Source organism: Triturus cristatus, chromosome 5_2 (assembly GCF_964204655.1).
Source record: "Triturus cristatus chromosome 5_2, aTriCri1.1, whole genome shotgun sequence".
NCBI lineage: Eukaryota > Metazoa > Chordata > Amphibia > Caudata > Salamandridae > Triturus > Triturus cristatus.
In genome coordinates, this window is record NC_140588.1 from 1105092824 (window position 1) to 1105108941 (window position 16118).

The 16118-nt window shown below is 39.9% G+C and overlaps 1 pseudogene across 1 annotated transcript in view; it reads right to left on the reverse strand.

Moving 5' to 3' along the window:
• Positions 1–15803, reverse strand: part of LOC146829783 (nicotinamide N-methyltransferase-like) — a 55253-nt pseudogene extending 39450 nt beyond the window's left edge. Inside the window, exon 1 of the transcript XR_014962047.1 lies at positions 15657–15803. The product of XR_014962047.1 is annotated as a nicotinamide N-methyltransferase-like (transcript). The remainder of the gene's footprint in view (positions 1–15656) is intronic.
• Positions 15804–16118: the final 315 nt, after the last annotated feature.

The window sequence follows — 16118 nt, forward strand, 5'->3', positions numbered from 1 at the left end:
AAGAATCATTTCATTGCTGTTTACAGATTCTCTTTGTGGAGCGGAATCTTCAGTAGTTACTTGACCTATTGTTGAGAATCGGCCACATAGTGTGGTTTGATCGGATCAATGGAGAAAAACCTTTGGTCTCTGCGACCTTCAAGGAGTGGAAGAAGTACAGTTTTAGTACCTTCGACAGCCAGGACAGGTAGAGGCATTCTGCAAGATATACCAAATTCTTTCTTATACACAATTTTCTCTCTGACCAGGACCCCAATCTTCACAACCAGGCAGGCATTGCTGGTATGACCTTCACTTCTCTAGTGGCAGTGTGTTTTGTTGGGATGTGACTATGTGCACCCTGAATGCCTGTAAAAGAGTAAAATGTTCATTGATTGCAAATGGTGTTTCTGTCACCACTGTGCTGACATTATCGAGGTCTGGGATCCACATTCTCACACCAAACAGGAGTCCCACAGCTTTCACCCTGTCATTGTAAACAGCAGTGTCCCAGGGGTGAGCACCCCGGGACACTGCAAGAGCCGGCCCTGGGGGGTGGCGGTCCCCAGGGCCATTGAGGACTCCAGGAGAGGGGCCGCATGGCCCCCTCCCTCCTTTTCATTGCCCTGAGGAGGTGGTGGTACCAGAGGCTATGGGGGCCCCCATGGGCCCAACACATTAATTCCCGAGTGCCCCGGGGACCTGGCACACCCGGGGGCTTTTTCAAAATGACAGTCCACGCTCCTTTTTTTTATTTTCTCAGCAGGGGTCACAACCTCAATGCGACTTCTGCTGTTAAAAAAAATATTAAAAAATGAGGTCCCTGGGGGTCCTTGTAGAACCCCCCTAAGCAGCCCTAGAGGGTCTGTGTGTTTCTACCCTGCCCCCTTTTCTTCATTTTACACTTTGTGTTACTGTTTTCTTGTGACTCAATTCTACTAAGTCACAAGATGGCTGCCAACAGTTCCTGGTTTGGAGTGTTGGCAGTCAATCAGAGTAAAGCTTGTGCTCAGGAGGATTCACAAACCCACCGCGGCCATAGATATTGAAACGTTTTCTTTTTCAAATTTCTCTGGAACTACTGAATGGATTTACACCATTTAACAAAAAGGGCTCTTTCTTGACCAAGGGCTACCTTTTTGCCAAATGTGGTGTAATTCCGTTCAGCAGTTCGGGCTGTAGCTTTGTCTAAATTTTCCATTGGAAAATTACATGGGGGGGAATGCGTTTTGGGACCCCCCTTTTTTGTCGGCCCCCGCTTGGTGAGTCACCCCCAAACTTTCAAGACAGGAGCTGACCGGAGTGCCCCACTAGTATATATATATATATATATATATATATATATATATATATATATATATATATTACCTACTGGCGGTCGCCAGTAGGTAGTTATAGTTAGGACCACGTTTCCATAGGAAATCCGCAACATTCTATTTTGAATAACTTTGGCGCCGGTCGACGAATCCTCGCGAATTTTTCAAAATAGGTGGGGCGCTACACTCCGCTCCTACCCTGAAAGTCTCGGGGGGATTCGTCAAGCGGGGGCTGAGATAAAAGGGGGGTCCCAAAACGCGTTTTTCCCATGCATTTTTCCATAGGACCTTTAGACACAGCTACAGCCCGAACGGCTGAACAGAATTACTTGAAATTTGGCAGAGAGGTAGCCATAAGGTCAAGGAAGTGCCTTTTGCAGGTCTGGTGTAAATCTGTTCAGTATTTACGGAGAAAATAGCATTTAAAAGCATATATATATCTATATGCGCGCAGGGTGCGCGCACCGTGCGAGCACCGTGCGAGCACCCTAACGTGCGCGAGCGTAATTCTGATTGGTGGTTACATGTTAGTCAACGTTCGAATCGGTCGAAATCAGGAAGTGTCGGCCGCCATTTTGTTTGTTTTCAGTGCGAGAGTGAAAAAGGAAGGTGGCGAACGTGAAAAGGGGGCAGGGTAGAGAGTTCCTGACCCCCTAGCCTTTGTCAGGGGGTCCCTGAAGGACCCCGAAGGCAAAAAAAAATTTTTTTTTTTTTAAAAAATCGCGGGGGTGCGCGCACAGTGCGCTCACCCTAAAAAACACACAAAAAAAATATTTTTTTTTACAAAAAAAAATAAATAATTCGCAGGGTGAAAACCAAAAAAAAAAAAAATAATACGTAGTTTATTGTAAAATAAATATATAAAAAAAATAATACATAAATAAATTAGCATTTAAAAAACCATACAAATTCACTGAAAAAACCATAGGTTTCACACACGTTATAGTTAGGAATTAGCATTTAAAAAACCTTGCAAATTCACTTAAAAAACCATAGGTTTCACACATGTTATAGTTAGCTGGACATTTCACTCATAAAAAACCAATGAAATTCCCCCGTTATAGTTACTGCAGGCAACTATAACTCACGCGACCGCAATCCTCTGCTGATGACGTCAGATATTACATCACTGATGACATATGTGTCTTTCTGAAAAATAAATATTTGTAATATATGTATAGCTAAAGATTAATGGAAAAAGACATGGGTAAATAAGTGTCTAAATACAGTATTAGCATCAGCAGAGGATTACGGTCGCGTGAGTTATAGTTGCCTGCAGTAACTATAACGGGGGAATTTCATTGGTTTTTTATGAGTGAAATGTCCAGCTAACTATAACATGTGTGAAACCTATGGTTTTTTAAGTGAATATATATATATATATATATATATATATATATATTATCTACTGGCGGTCGCCAGTTGATAGTTATAGTTAGGACCGAGTTTCCATAGGAAATCTCAAAATTCTATTTTGAATAACTTTGGCGCCGGTTGACGAATCCTCGCAAAATGTTCAAAACAAATGGGGCGCTCCGTTCAGCTCCTACCACCGTGCACTATTATGAGGTCAGGGTGTTGGATTTGCATGAAGGATTTCACCAATGGCATCAATTGGTGCCACTTTAACCCTCTCTGTCCAATCCATTTAATGTCTACATTTGGCAAACCTAGGTCTTTGTGAATGCCTTTGTTTTCTGCATACCTTTGGCTCCAGAATATATAGCTGTGTCCCACAATCCACACTCTAAGCATCTTGAAAGGAGTCTGGATGCACTCAGATGGTCTCTGTAAATGAAATGGCAGTTTGGAAAGTAAGATGTTTCTAAAATGGTGGCTAAGATGCAATTTTGAAAAAAGACTAGAAATCATTGGTTGTTTGACAACCTTCTACAGTGAAAGGTAGGGTATATATTTCTGTTTTTTAAACGCATGATTCTTATTGGTAAACAAAAACTGATTGTAAAGAACATTATATATGATAAGCTGATATGTTGAAAAGTCAAGCACATTAGCATCATTGTGTGCTGAACTTGTGACCTGTGTGCTCAGTGCAGTGTTCTATGACCTGTTTCTATGGTAACTGGCAGAAGGCAGATTGGGGGAAGGGTTCAAATTTATGTCATTTGGAAAGGGTTGACATGTTTAACCAATAGAAATGTGTGTTTGCTTTTGAATTTATGTGGGAAGGAATTTGATTTGATGTTTACATGTATATGTGTGGAAAATGAGAGGGAAACTTTGCCATTCTTTGGTTCTGCTGACAGGTGCACAGTGCAGAGATTCTGTATAAGAAAATCTGGCGTGTGACTGATATCTGGTGTGTGACTGATATACTTCTTAATCTACAAAACAACTTGAAAGGTGAGTTATTTAATTGTGAGGGGATGTATGTAGACTATTTTGATTTTAATCAGACTAATGTATTTCTCCTGCTAAAGTGTCGGGAGTACTTTTTTTCTCCACAATCTTATTGACAGTGTGTGTGCATGTAGAAACCATTCTGTGATAAGCATTTGTGTTTTTCATGTGTTTGTAGACAGATAACTGTGCTGTTTTTATATTTTGGTAGAATTAGAAACCAGTCATTGTTTATGAATTTGTGAAATGAGTTATGTTTCTACACTAAAATGTAGTACTCCTTCTAGATGAAGAAATGTGTTTTGGTATAGTGCAAGGGACAGTGTTGCTTGTCTAGAATCACACTGTGAGTCTGTGTGCATTTGGGAACCACTGTGAAAGAAGCATTTGGTAACATTGTGTATTTGCTGACAGATAACTGTTTTAAAACCTGTCATGTTGTCAAGTTTTAGTAGCATTAGAAGCCAGTCTTTGCTTATGCGTTGGTTAAATGAGTTAGGTTTTGACTCAAAAGTGCAGTCCTGAAATATGTAGATTGTGTGTAGTCTCCTTACCCATTGCACAGTAGAGAATGAGTTTTGGTAAGCTGCTAGGGATAGTGTTACTTGTCTAGAATCACACAGTGAGTCGGTGTGCATTTGGGAACCACTGTGAGAGAAGTATTTGGTAACATTGTGTATTTGCTGACAGATAACTGTTTTAAAACCTGTCATGTTGTCAAGTTTTAGTAGCATTAGAAGACAGTTATGGCTTATGCTTTGAGTAAATGAGTCAGGCATTGACACTAAAGTGCAGTCCAGAAATATGTAGATTGTGTGCAGTTCCCTTACCACTTCCACTGTAGTGAATGAGTTTTGGTAAACTCTTAGGGATAGTGGTGCTTGTCTAGAATCACACTGCGAGTGTGTGTGCATTTGGGAACCACTGTGAGAGAAGCATTTGGTAACATCGTGTATTTTCTGACAGATAACTCTTTTACAACTGGTCATGTTGTCAAGTTTTAGTAGCATTAGAAGCTAGTCTTTGCTTATGCATTGATAAAATGAGTCAGGGTTTGACACTAAGGTGCAGTACCATGTACTATTCTCTTCACTGCGCCAGAACTGAAAATGTAAACGTTTTACCCAGGCACTGTCCTAGCAGTAGTCTGATGATTTAGTCAGTTTCTAAGTACTTACGTTGTGAACCATTCATTACCACATAGACTGCTTCAAATGTCCATGCAGTATGCATGCAGATTTCTAACATACTATGCACTTGTCTTTCACACCTTCAATTCCCTAGTCAGTATCCATACACTTCCAGGAAACACCCTGTCACTCCCTTTGCACTACTCTAGTGGCCCATTCAGTACCAAGTACTAATCCATTCACTGTGCCAAAAGCTAACCACTTATAAATTCACCCAGGCACTCTCCTTGCTGTACTCTAATAATTCAGTCAGTACCCAAGTACTCATGCAGTGAGCCAGGCCTTACCACATAGACTGCTTCAAACGCCTATTCACTATGCATGCAGTCCTCTAACCACCTACACTGTTGTTTTTCACACCTTCAATTCCCTAGTCAGTATCCATGCACTTCCAGGAAACACCCTGTCACTCCCTTTGCACTCCTCTAGTGACCCATTCAGCACCATGTACTAATCCATTCACTGTGCCAAAACCCAAACACTTCTAATTTCACCAAGGCACTCTCCTTGCAGTACACAATTACACAAAATATCCAACAAGATGCTCAGGAATTTTTAATGTGTATGCTTACCATTTTTGAAAAAGAAGGTGTACAAATAGAAAATATTTTTGGCCTTTCTTACAAATGGGAACATTATTGTGAAAATTGCATGTATACATGTAGCACCAATATAGACACTGAGAGATTTCTGAATTTAACATTACCAGACTGTAAATTAGTGTCTTTCAATAAATTAGTTAAAGCTGCAATTCAAAACATGGAGTGTAGCCAATTTAAATCAGAAATGTTATTCACATTATTCTTATCAAAATATGGAATATACATAATTTTAATGATGCAACATTGTACAGCTGACGGAAGAAAATTGGATACTTTAATAAAGCAATTTGTAGCAGCACAACTATCAATATCAGGAAGGACTTTTGTAGCAAATGCAATAATTTTCCATGATGGTCCTTCCACAACATCTGGACATTACACTGCCTATCTAAAATGTGACAAAGGCTGGACACTTTGTAATGATGCCCAGTTGGTTTTCAAACAATGTTTGCCTAGTGAATTACCAAATTCCTACCTAATATTTTTAAAGCCAAAATTTTAGAAATATAATTCACTTTCTGAGGAATTTATTATTATAATTTAATAGGACTACCATTGGACAATTTACATAAAGAAGGAGTGCAAAAATACCATTTGGCCTCAAGGAAAGGTATATTTTTGAATTATGGACTTTTTGGTAGTCATTGATTCAGTGATTATTTTAATCCGGCAATATTTACAGTTTTTATAAGTTAAAGTTATAAAATTTTGTAAGCTGTAAGCATTTCATATATGTGTGATTTGTATTTTCTGGTATTTTACTGAGTATATTGTTTTTTTTTTAACAATCTTTCTGATTGTTTTTTTTTTGCCCGCTGTTAAGTGATGAGTACGATTGAAATCACTATTTCTAGTGAAATTCAATATATTCTGAGAACAGCAAAAAAGGCAAACAAATTACTTTGTGGAAATTATGCTGTGTTGTAAAAAATGTATTATTACATGTTATATATTTTTTTTCTTTTCTTTCACAGATCCAAATTTTAAAATAAGCAATTTATATGAATTTAGTTTGCTATGAAAATCTGAAAAAAATGTATACCATTTTTTATTCCTATTATTGTGAAGGTAAGTTTAACTAAGTCTCAATATGCAGAATGAGGAGGTCTGCAAGAAGCTACAAAGTTGAAACACGTTTCTAAAAACACTCTGGGGCAGATTTATGTTGCACTTGCGCCACTTTTGTGCCGCCGTTGCGTCACTTTTGTGACGCAGCAGCGGCGCAAATCCTGCGCCATGGTGCGGGGTATTTACAACGTGACGCATCTGGGAGATGCATCATGTTGTAAAGCCCTGCGCCACACGTAGGCGTTCCAGGGCAGGTGGGGGCATTCCGGCGCAGGAACGCCTCCTAAAAGTGGCTGAGTGAAATCTACAAGATTTCACTCAGTCACTTTTAGGCCCATGCTGCGTCAAAACCCTGCGCCTGCTTGAAGCAGGCGTAAGGATTGACGCAGCATTGTACAGATAGGGCCCCCCAGAGCATTGCTGGAGCTGCGTCGCGCTTGCGACGCAACTCCAGCAATGCGCCACTTTTACGGCACAGATGCGTCACGCATCTGTGCCGTTTTTGCCCCATGGTGCGCCGCATTATAAATGCGGGGCATCCATTGTGGCGCAGCTGTGGCACATAATAACTGGCGCATCCCTGCTGATATGCAGGGATGCGCCAGTTATTATAAATCTGCCCCTCTGTTTATACCTATGTAGTTTTGAAATCTGACCATAATCAGATATCATGTGACCTGCAAAAAATGAGATTTGAGGGGTTCATAATATTTCCCATTGTACCTATTGAAGGACTGCAATCATTTCAATCATTCTTCTTTGAACATCTTTGCAGACAAAACGCTGTGCTTACCTTCTATCGTTCGCAAGGAATTTTAAAACCGGAAATATGTCACTTTTTGTAACATAGTTATTGCGCAAGACACTCATTTATATTTACAAAGAGAGGAAAAGGCACTCTGTGTACTTTTTCTACTCCATGTAAATACAACCTCATCATACACATCACTTTGCGTTGAAAGGGTGTTCTATAAGTGTTGTTGTGCATGATTGCACTGAATACTCATAGAACAAGATACATCTCTAGATTTATCAGAAATCATGAATCTCGATATGTATGTGAATGCTGCACCATTCTGAAATTGGTGTAGGAAAGCACAATAAGGAGAATTATTTTTATTTCTCCACATTTTTGTATCTTCAATGTATGCTAAAATGTTCACGATACATTGAAGGAGAAAAATGCATTTTCTCATTGTTTTTGTGCAGGAAGGTGTGTCTTCCTGCAGAAAAACACACAGCACATGACACAGATATCCTTGCACTATGGTGCAAGGGTGTCTGTGTCACCACATGGCTGCAGTTTAAGCAGCCGTGCAGAGAGAAGCATAAATTTGCAACATATTTATGTACATATGTTGCATCCCTGTGCTTCGGAGGTACTACAGCACACTGTAGTTAAAGAGGTTACTGTGTGATGCTGCAGCACTTCCTCATAGTTCTGCACTTATACATTCACCATACGCTACTAATGCATTCATTCACTCAATTACGTACTACACATACATTCATCTAAACTTTCACACACTTACAAAGAAATTTAGCTCTTTTTTTAAACCAGGAACGTTAGTTCTTACAAGAACCTTTTTTTTTTCTTCTTTCTTCTTTTATATATTTTTTTTGGTTTTTCTAACAATTTTGTGATTTTTGGGGTTTTTCTGGAAAAAAACAAAAAAAAAACAGGAGGGACCAAACAATGAACTTCAGGGAACAAAAAAAGAAAAAAAAAACAAAACTAGCAAATGTGACTTTCTTGCCAGCGGCACATCAGATCGATCGACTTCTCACCGTAGCACAAAGTTGCATTGCACTTAGTGCAGAGCACTTTTAAATATTGACATTGAGGACGGATGTCCAAGTTTTGGGCTGATGGATGCACTCTTGAAGTGCTCGGCTGCGATGAGGTAGAAGGCGAAGGAGCAGGAGTGTTTCTCATCCGTCGGCACTCTTGTCGTGCAAGATTGTTCAGATGAAGGGTCCTCAGGTGCTTCATCATACTTGCCGTGCTGCACGAGTATTTCTTGTTAGGATCCCCTCCCGACAGCACTCTTTTGCAAATCTTGCACGTGACCAAGGTGACATTGGTCTTATTCTGCCCCTCGGGAAAAGTAAAATATGTCCACACCGCTGAGGAAAAACGTTCTTTGTGTGATGCCTCCTCCAAAAATTCATCCTTAGATGTATGAGGAGCCTCAGGTGATGCCTGCTGCCCTGAAGCAATTTTTAGTTGAAAAAAGTTAGAGCTAAGTGTAAACTTAGTCTAAAAAATCTTCTTCTCTGCAAAGAGATGCTCCTCCAAAGAAGGTCAAAGAAGAATGATTGAATTGGGTGGGGTCTTTCAATAGTTAGAACAGGAAGTGTAATGAACCAATTAAATCTCTTTTGTTGCAGGTCACATGGGATCCGCGCCCCCTGCGCTTACGCAGCACGCACCCAGCGTGCATCCGCGAAATTGAATTAAAAAGAAATATAGGATTAGATGTAAAAATATATTACTTTTAAGACTAGTTTAGAGTTTGTCTTCAATTAATATTCACATGAAATACATATATATATATGTTTTTTTAAATGTTAAATATTTTGTGGGATCCACGCACCTACCGCATCATAGACGCACATGATGCATCGCGGAAGCGCGTAAACGTCGCGTTATGTACATCAAACGTGTCGCGTATAGGCTCGGAGTCGCGTACCAGTCGCATTGCGATCGCGCACTAAACACGTACCCAACTCGTACCATGCGTGGATGCTAACGCGTCAGGATCGAGAACGGTGCGCATAGGGTGCGTGGATAGAAAAACATGGAAAAAATATATAGAAGATAAAGCTTTGAACATATAGTTAAAAAAATATTTTGAAAAATATAAAAAAATCGGTTTGAAAAACCCATTAAATTCAAATGATATTTTTAAATTTTTAAAAGAATTAATTGAAAAAATAAGTTTAAAAAATGGTGATAAAAAGTATTTTAAAAAAAACATAATTAATGAAATTGACATACTGAATTGGAAAAATATAGAAATCCAATCAAAATCATTAAACATGATATCTTTAGAGATAAGTTATAGATAGGAATTAGCATTTAAAAAAACTTTGAAATTCACTGAGATGTCATCAGTGATGTCACTGACCATGTCATGAGTGATGTAATATGTGACGCCATCAGCAGTGCATTGCGAGGGCACGAGTTATAGTTAACTGAACTAACTATAAAAGGGGAATTTCTAGGGTTTTGTACGAGGGAAATGTCCAGCTAACTATAACGCCCCTGAAACCTATGGTTTTTTCAGTGAATATATATATATATATATATATAATTCCGTAGAGAAGCCGCAATTGTGTCTCCACCACCGTCACAGCATACACGGACACGGACCATAGATGAGTGCTAATTTATTTTATTCTGTGTAGTTTTGCCGCCATAACGTTTCGGCTCCTCCGAGCCTTGATCACATGATATATATATAACCTACTGGCGGTCCAATAGGTAGTTATAGTTAGGACCTAATATCCATAGGAAAAGTGTTTTTTGATTTGCCAATATCTTTGGTGCTGGTTGACGAATCTTCAAGAAATTTTGAAAACTAATGGGGTTCTCCAGTCGGCTTCTGTCTTGAAAGTTTCGGGGTGATTCGTCAAGCACAGGCTGAGAAAAAAGGAGGGACTCAAAACGTGTTTCCTCCATGTTAATTTCCATAGGAAACTTTAGACAAAGCTACAGCCTGAACTGCTGAATGGAATTACATCAAGTTTAGCAAAATGGTAAGTCTTGGTCTAGAAAGCGTGCTTTTTTAAAATAGTGTAAATCCGTTCAGTAGTTGCTGAGAAATTCAAAAAAATAAAAATATCAACATCTCAGCGCTGAGGGGGGTTTGTGAACCCTCCCGGGCAAAAGTTTAACTCTGATTGCCTGCCAACAATCCAAACCAGAATGTGTTGGCCACTTGTGACTCAGTAACTGAGTCAAAAGGTAAAACATAGATAAAAATCAAGAAAATGGGGCAGGATAGAAACACCCTGACCCCCTGCCCTGCTACTGGAAGTAATAGGAGGGGTAGTTGGCCCCCAAGGATGTCATTGGTGGCCAACTACCCATCTTGTTACATCCAGTACATCCCACACAGTGGGATTGATTTGATTTGATTTGATTTTTGAGCTTGTAAAGCGCACAAATGCCCAAAGGCATCTTGGCGCTACTGTTAGATACACTTCAGGTTACTGCAGGGATGCAATACTAGCTTAACAGGGGTACAACCATGTTTTGACTGCCTCTCTGAAGGCTAGAAGCGACGGGCTACTTTTTATATTGATAGGTAGAAGGTTCCATAGCTTGGTTGTCCTTAGCAGGAAGCTTCTTCCTCCCCACCTAGCCTGTTTGAACTTGGGTACTTGAACGAGTTTTGCGTTAGTGGATCTCAGACTTCTAGCTGGGACACACCATTTGAAGTGAGTTCTCAGGAATTGTGGTCCTGAGCCATGGAGTGCCTTATATGCCAGACACAGGGACTTAAATGTTATCCTTTTGTCCACTGGCAGCCAATGCAGGTCCTTCAGTCTATGGGAGACTGATTCAAATCTAGGAATGTTTAGCACTAGTCTTGCTGCTGCGTTCTGGAGGCGTTGTAGTTTGGTTAAATATTGAGTTTGAATCCCTGTGCATAAAGCATTGCCATAGTCCAGTCTAGACATGGCGAGAGCCGTGACCACTGTTGTCTTTGAGTCAAGGTTGATAAATGGACATATTCTTCTTAAAGGTCAGTTTGTCATCGAATATAAATCCGAGATTTTTAACTTTACCTATTGGAATTGGGCAGTCGACCAGACTGTCAGGCCACTATTTGGGGGACTGGATATCTGCATTAGTGCCCAGAAGCATGACCTCTGTTTTTTCGCCGTTCAGCTTTAAACAGTTACACTGCATCCATTGGTTTACTTGCATCATGCAGTCCCTGAAGCGGTCTGCCGTTTCGTCTATGTTGTCAGATACTGACACCACTATTTGTGTGTCGTCAGCGTACGAGACCGGTACGAACCCACACTTTCTGATGATCGAGGCCAGGGGAGCAACATAAATATTGAAAAGAGTGGGGCTCAGGGCCGAGCCCTGAGGCACGCCACATGGTGCCCTAAAGGGATTAGAAGCAAATTCTCCCAGAACAACTGAAAAGGTTCAATCCCTTAAAAAGGAAGACATCAGCAAGCGAACAGAGTCTTGGACCCCCAGTTCATACAGACGGGCCAGGAGGATCTCATGGTTCACAGTGTCGAAAGCTGCTGATAGATCTAATAGGATCAGGGCGGCCTTCCCTCCTGCATCCAGAATGTCCCTGAGACCCTCAGCCACCATGACCAAGGCTATCTTAGTTCCATGCTGCTCCCTAAACCCATGTTGTGATTTATCCAGTTAATTAGATCCTTCAATTGTTTGTTGATCAGCTTCTCCAGCACTTTAGCTGGGAAGGGTATTCTAGAAATTGGCTGATAGCTGCTGGGTTCATTGGGGTCCAAATTACTTTTTTTTTTTAAAGTGGGATGACTGATGCAATTTTCCAGGCGTCTGGGAAGATCCCTGACTGGATTGTCTCTGAGACCAGGCCATATAGCTGTTCGCTAAGTATCTCTGGAAACAGGTGCATTATTTTAGGCGGGCAAGGGTCAGTTGGATTTCCGGATCTAATGGTTTTTGCTACCTGACAGATCTGTTCGACTGAAGGAACCGTAAAACAGAAACCCGTTTTAGGGTTTAGTGTACCTGGGTCCAGATTAGGATAGTTAGATGAGGTCTTGGTGTAATGGTTAGTCTTAAATAGTTAATACTCTGTAGAGACTTTGTCCACAAAAAACTGTCCTAAGTTGTTACATAGTTCAGAGCTACTGCCCAGTTGATTCCTGACAGGGAGATCTGCTAGTTTTTTAACTGTCATGAAGAGCTCCTTACAGGAGTTTTTGGCCTCTTTGATTTTTCTAGTTAAGTAATTGCTCTTTTCCCCTATAACCTATTTTTTGTAATCTGATAAATTTCGGGCATAATCACTTTTTTAGTTTTGATCGTAGTTGGATCTCCATTTTCTCTCAGCCCTTCTGCATACTTGTTTTTGTGCCTGGAGTTTTTCTGTGAACCAAGGTTCTGATGGCTTTTTCAGTTTAGGAACAAAACATTTAGTAGGTACTACCATATTTACCGCTGTCTTTATCCAGGAAGACATCCTCTCAACTGCCTGATTACTGTCAGATGTAAGTTCAGGTTTAGTCCTGAGAAGTATTTCATGTAGCATCGGGCATTCATTTTAGACCAGTCTTGGTATATGACTGGCTTCTGACTCTTAAACATGCCTGGCTGCTCCTGACGCACAGTAATCGAAAATAAGATGGCTTTATGGTCTAACCATGGAACAGGCAATATCTCCATGATTTCGAGGTTAGGGTTTGATGAGAAAATCCCATCCAGCATGTGTCCGGCCACATGGGTACCCTGTTTAACAATCTGGTCCAGGGATAACCCAGGCATAGCGTCAATCAGCTCGACTGTATTATTTCTCTAGATGATAGTTAAAATCCCCTAAAATCGTAAAGTCTGATCCCAACAAATTTGATTCTAAGATAGGGCTTAAGATTGGTAGCAAAGGGGTTCTTGCCCTAGGAGGTCTGTATAGCAGAAGACCTCTTAATGTATAGTTCTTTGAGAGTGCAATCTGAAATCGTAACAATTCGCAGTCAGAGGAGCTAGCCACGACCGAGCTGCGGACTTGCAACTCTTCTCTACATAAACTTACATTAGTGCCCACAGCGATTAATCATATTTCCATATTTTAAAAATATATTTGGGTGCAGGTGAAAGAAATTAAAAGCGCAGCCTGCAGTATCCTACTGCATCGAAGGCTATGCCCCCTTTTCTCCACCACTCTGCAAACGCACCTTCTGGCAGACTACGGGATCGGAGATGAAGTCCAATTTACTCTTGAGGGACTTTGGGGGCCAAGAATCCCTAATGGTACCTCTTGTAAGTACAATGCAGCAGAATTCCTGAGCACTGGTAGGAGTCCCAGCACCCTTTCTCCACCCCTGCGAACACGACTATTAGTTAAAGAAGTGTTTTTCAATGTAATAGGTTTCGCATGTGCAAGAGTTAGAGCAAGAGTTAGAACTATTGCATTGTAAATGTAAAAGTTTTTTACTAACGTTTTTGGAGTGGAAGGGATGTGCGTTGTGTGTAGTGAAATAATGTGTTATGTTGTGCAGTGAAATTATGTGGATAGAAAGTATGTCGTATTTAGTATATACAAATTATGTAGAGTGGTATTATGTGTTATGGAGAGTCATTATGTAGTATTGTAGTCTGTGTTGTGAAGTGGTAACCTCAGGTTTAGTCTTCCGTGTTTCCATAGAAGCTCAACTATAAACTCCGTTAGCCAAAAAAAAGAAAGAATCACTGAGGAGTACATGTGGACCTAGTCAGAGGAACGAGCAGGGCAACTGGAATTATGCGACTGTTTGGCTGCACCGACCTTCACACAATTATAAACTTTTTGCATTAGCCACATTATTCATCATCTGCACCCTAATCTGTAGATTTCAACAAAAAAAAGCCTTGTTTCTAGCTCAAGTGTTACAGCGTGGTGGAAGGCCCTTTGAAAACCTAGAATGGTCTCCAGTTACTTATTACTAAATGTGGGTGTTAAATTGGTACTAATGGTGTGCAAGCCACTCTTGCTTCCTTATGCACCTCTCTTGTTTCTTTCTGCATTTCTGTTGCTTCTTTCTGCACAGTCTGCACTTCTCTTGTGTCTTTCTGCACATCTTTTCTACTTTCTGCACCTCTCTTGCCTCTTTCTGTTCCTCACTTGCTTCTTGCTGTACCTCTCTTGGCTCTTTCTGCACCATTCTTCCCTCTTTCTGCATCCCTCTTACCTCTTTGATTGTATTTCAATGTGCCTCCAATTCTCTGATGAATAATGGACATTTTCTTAATATTGTTTAAACTGACCAGATGTGACAAAATTATTCAAAAGTTCTTGTACATTTGTATTCAATACAATTGGGCCATTTGTCTAATAGAAGTTAGAGCCTGCACCACCTCTTTTCACATATTATTCCTCTGGTTGTTTTTCAAGCTGTTTTGAAAATGAAAGAATGAGGAAAATTAACCAGCTCTGCAAAATTGTGGATGGGCAACCAGCATTACAAAATAAATCAGATCTTGGAGTATTCTAGCTGTTCCCTACAACAAGAAAAATCAAAGCAGGGGACTAGTTGAGTATCTGAGGATTGAGACCGTAGGTAGCTACTCAAGATATTGAAGAATAGCGTCCATAAATTATTTAATCTAACACAATGCCATATAATATGAGACCAGTTGGCTATATCTGTGGAGTTCAATCTTAAACTACTCATGTATTGTTTTCAGGCATTTAGAATACAATTGCATTTTGTGAGATATTGTTCTCCTGAGACCTGAACAAGTGAGCTTACATACTTGTCTCCAGACCTCAAGCAAAGTTACACAAACGTGTAAGAGTAAGATACACATGTAAACAAGTCACAAGTGTAATTTAACATTGTGAATAACCCAAAGTGATGATATAAATATAAAATTGTAAATCTTTCAGCCATCAAAAAGAGACATTTCAAACAATGTTATTGCATTTCTGAGCACAATACACCTTAACTAAATAGGTAATCGCCTACATATGCCTTACCCAATTTTTCAGTTTTTTAGGGCAAAGGTCATGAAACACAGAGGAGAGGAGAAATAGCTCAAATTCATGTAGCTTGAGTCTTCTTTGGCTCTGTTTTAAATCCACAGTCCAAGGATGACCTGGCCAGATCTCTCCTGTGATTTAAATTGTATAATCACAATGGTGCATAAGTATTTACTGTAGTCACGGTTCAAGTGTGGTCACTTCAACACAAGTTCTTCAAAGAGTGACCTTCTTATCAATAATTAAGCTAATATTTTCGTCTTAGTTTTTGTATCATAATTGGTGTATAACATTGATACTCAATACTCTACTGCAAATGGTTTAGACTCACTATTTATGTTATACACTATTCTGGTACCGCATTATGAGTTTGTCTGCTGCCAGCCGAACTAGATAAGTAGGTACTGTCTGATAATAGCTAAGTTCATGAATAGTACATACCTGATGAGGTGAATTTGAGAAATTTAGAAAACACCTCAGTAATGGTATCAGCAAAAAAGCAGAATCTGGCATGAAATACATCTCCAGGACCTTTCTTGGATCAAAATGCTTCTCATGTAGTTCCTTCAGGGTCATAGTAGAAGCCATTTCTCTGGTGATGCCTTTTCCAACTTTGAGCCTTTTTACTTGCACCCATGCTATACAGCTTGAAATCTAACTTTTAAATGATCTGCTTATGCAATTTAAGTTAGTTGCAACATAATTTCACTTTTACCCTCAGGAGCAATGATCCTCAGCTGACTTTAAATTTTTAGCTTGTGGCTGCTTGTTAGTTTTTACTGTTTGCAAGTATGACACTTTGAAGCATAACACAACTCCTTAAGCAGTATGAATAAAAGTCCACAAACAAATAAGGTTATAAAAATGGCCTCAAATGATGGTCTTGGCAAAAAACCCTACTCT